Genomic DNA, 4,266 nt, shown 5'->3' with positions numbered 1-4,266 from the left:
GTCGTATGTGGATGAGATTTGCTGGATCGGTGTTTGCTAAATATGAAAGGGCTGTTTGATGATTGAGAACCAGACGTCTGATAGTTCTGACGCCAAACTTATACAGTGGCCAACAAGCAGCAGTACGGACGGAACATGGTGACAGCGATTGGTTCCGGATTGGCGAGGGCGTCAGGCAAGGCTGCATCCTATCGCCGCATTTATTTAACCTGTACGCGGAACAGATCAAGTCAACTTATTTATGTAGCGCTTTTTACAATAGACATCGTCTCAAAACAACTTTACACAATCCAGGACCAACAGATACAAAAACAAAAACCCCTGATGAGCAAACCGAGGGCGACAGTGGCAGGAAAAACTCCCTTAAAAATTACAGTAAGAAACCTTGAGAGGAACCAGACTCAGCAGGGACCCCCGTCCTCCTCGGGTGGCCTGGATAATAAATTAAATAAATAGGATTGCAGGGGCGTATGAAGATGACTGAGGCATCAAAATAGGTGGCAGAACAGTGAACAATCTGAGGTATGCTGATGACACACCTAGGGATGTAACGATACACTCCACCCACGATGCGATTCACGATACTGGGTTCACAATATGACTCTTTCCAGATTTTTTTAAACAAAATGAAAGTGAAGACACATTATGACAAAGTTTCCTTTTATTATTTCTCTTTAAAAAGAATAAAACACTGTATTTGTGCTGATCTTTTATTTATCTAAATAATGAATGTCCTTTTATTTCTGAGGTAGGTACAAACTATGCAAAAAAATGCTGCACATATCCCGTTCTGTGTAAAAAAAAAAAAAAAACGAAATGAAATAAATCCCACATTAAATAAATAATACAAATAAAGAAAGTCTCCTCACATAAATACATTTATCTGGAAAATTCCGAACCTGGCAACCCTGTAGTGATGTCAACCTCTGCTGTTTAAAGTGAATATCAATACATTATACATGTAAACTGATTTGAATGACAGGGCGGGTCAGCGGATGCTGAGGAACATAGTGCACAGAGGTCACCAACTTTCTGCAGAGTCGATCACTACAGACCTCCAAACTTCATGTGGCCTTCAGATGAGCTCAAGAACAGTGTGTAGAGCTTCATGGAACGGGTTTCCATGACCGAGCAGCTGCATCCAAGCCTCACATCACCAAACGCAATGCAAAGCGTCGGATGCAGTGGTGTAAAGCACGCCGCCACTGGACTCTAGAGCGGTGCAGACGTGTTCTCTGGAGTGACGAATCACGCTTCTCCGTCTGGCGATTCGATGGACGAGTCTGGGTTTGGCGGTTGCCAGGAGAACGGTACCTGTCTGACTGTATTGTGCCGAGTGTAAAGTGTGGTGGAGGGGGGGATTATGGTGTGGGGGTGTTTTTCAGGAGTCGGGCTCGGCCCCTTAGTTCCAGTGAAAGCAACTCTTAATGCTTCAGCATACCAAGAGATTCTGGACAATTTCATGCTCCCGACTTTGTGGGTACAGTTTGGGGATGGACCCTTCACAAAGCACAAGCTCCATAAAGACGTGGATGAGCCAGTTTGGTCCCGAGTCCTGACCTCAACCCGATAGAACACCTTTGGGATGAATTAGAGTGACCTCACAAATCGACAACGTCACCGAGACAATGAACACTACGATATCAACGTTAATCAAAGTGGCTGAAGACAGAAGGATGTACAGAGTTACTATCCATCGTGTCGCCATGGATCATCAATGATCACGAAGGCCAGGAGAGAGAGAGATTGATGTTTTTATCCAAAGCGACTCACAATTGAGACTGTACACAATCCAGACATCCTTTTTCGGCCTCCAGTAAAATTCTGTCATGTTCATTATGCCCGTTTTTACCACCGAAACTGGCAGTGCCGTTAACACAGAGGTGTGGAACCAGGAGAGAGCAGATGAGGAGCAGATCTGTCTATCTGATAATGTAAACAGACAAATCTACACCCAGTACACTGACCTGGCTTCTTATGTAAAGAGGGAAATCCAAAAAACAATGAAACCACAAGCACAGCATGATCGTTTTTATTCTTACAGCAGTTACATTCATCTTCACCCACACGTCACATGGTACAAGCTGCACAAGAAAAGTTTGTAAAACATAGAGACAACAGAGGCAATTAAAAGAATAACTCTCCTTATCTCCTCTAGAAGGAATCACATTAACAGTGAGGCATGTCTGATCAGCTCTACTAACATGTAGTGGCACGGAAAAGCTTCTCAAGTAATAAAAACCTGCAAAAAAATGAGCGATTGCATGAACTGCGTGTGCAAATAAAGGATTTAAAACAGAAGTGCAACAAACTAAAGGAAAATCATCCAATATCACCCAATATTCAGATGTGTGTAAGAAATATAAACAAACATAATCCATTCTGTAGCTTTGTATAATGTTAGGATCGGTCAGTGTTCCCATCAGTTACTGATGGCATAAATGTTTTAGGATATCACCCCCCTCTTTGTGGTAGATTTGTTCCCCCTGTAGCAAGTGTACAAGGTGGGTATATTGTCCTGACACGCCCTCCCTTAGACATGTGCACGCTCCACCGACCCCTTCTTATCCTCCTGTACTTGGTGGATTGGTGCGCGAGGTCGGTCTCGCATATGTAGAGTCATGCGCTGATCTCCACGCTCCTCCACTTCTGTACAGGCACCACAGGCTACTAACCAGGATCCTTACTCATCTTTGAAGACCCCGCCCACTTTTTAGTCCCGTGTTCTTCGACCCAGCAGACTAGCGGTTGATTGTGCCCGCAAGGGGGCGCCCAGTCAACTGGTAGCAGAGATAAGATTCAATCTTGCTGTTATACAAATATTTCTAAATATAACTTCATACTTTCCATGATGTGTGCCGGCATCCTCTTGTCCCCCGGCACATCATTCCCCCTCCTCACGCTCTAGTTAGATTTAACTGCTTGTGGACGAGAGGCGTCGCCAGCGAGCGAAACGCAAAGATAAGCAAACAACATAGCAGCCGTCAACCAATACGTCATACAGATCGAAGCTTTTTATTGATTATGTTTAATAATGACTGATGAATGAATGATGCACCACGTCACCAGATAAAATCACACCTAGAGCACCACCGCCTCCGAGTCAGTAACATCAATGAGGAATGATCTGACTGACATTTGAAACTAAAGAACAGTTGCACTTCTGTTTTTATTGCACAGGTAGATAAAATTATTATAATAAATGTGTCTTGTTAACGACCTTTTCCAACCTTATTACTGACGTCTTTAATGTAGATTTGAATTCGGTTTTTGTGACTGATATCCAATAATAGAACAGAATAACGTTAATCAGTTCACTGTATCATGGATCACGTGTCTGATCATCAGTCCGTGAGCTGAACTGTTCTACAGATATATTCACAGTCTGTTTACCTTGTTAAATGTTAATGAATTGATGAAGGTTTGGTTTTCCTAAACATTAAATCCAGTGTAGGGCGGCACGGTGGCTCGGTGGGTAGCACTGTGGCCTCACAGCGAGAAGGTCCTGAGTTCGATCCCGGTCCGGGTTCTTTCTGTGTGGAGTTTTGCATGTTCTCCCAGTGTCTGTTTGGGTTTCCTCCCACAGTCCAAAAACATGCAGTCAGGTTAATTGGAGATACGAAATTGCCCTATAGGTGAATGTATGTGTGTGTGTCTGCCCTGTGATGGACTGGCGCCCCGTCCAGGGAGTTACTGTGTGCCTTGCGCCCATTGAAAAGCTGGGATAGCCCCACGCCCATTGCGACCCTGATTGTATAAGCGGTTAAGAAAGTGAGTGAGTAAATCCAGTGTATGTTCTATATTTAAAGTAGGAGTCGTTTATGTACGATCATCAGACCTGATGTGTACGACCATCCGTACATCATATCAAAAATACATTGTGGGAACAAGTGAACACGCTCTTCTTGGGTAACTGACTGAAACACATATTTCTTTGTCCGGAAATATCCCAACCAATCAATAAAAACCCTCTTTTTATCATTTTAAGCTCTTTTATAAGTTTGTTGGTTTTCCAATTAAAATCAGAAGCATCAGCAAGACATTAATGGACCAAAACTAAAATAAATATTATAAAATAATAACAGAAATTAGTGAACGTATGTTCTGACCCAGCGTATTTTCATAAAACTCACAATTATTCACCAAAAGAACTAAAACTAGTTTTAAAAATTGGACAAAGAAGTGTGTGTTCCAAACATTCACTTACAGAACAGGAACGATCTCAGACATCAGTGCAAATCCCAGTACTGGCATCACAAACTTGTT

Source organism: Trichomycterus rosablanca, chromosome 3, assembly GCF_030014385.1.
Source record: "Trichomycterus rosablanca isolate fTriRos1 chromosome 3, fTriRos1.hap1, whole genome shotgun sequence".
Taxonomy (NCBI): Eukaryota; Metazoa; Chordata; class Actinopteri; order Siluriformes; family Trichomycteridae; genus Trichomycterus; species Trichomycterus rosablanca.
The sequence above is the reverse complement of the archived record's forward strand: the minus strand, read 5'-3'. Positions refer to the sequence as shown.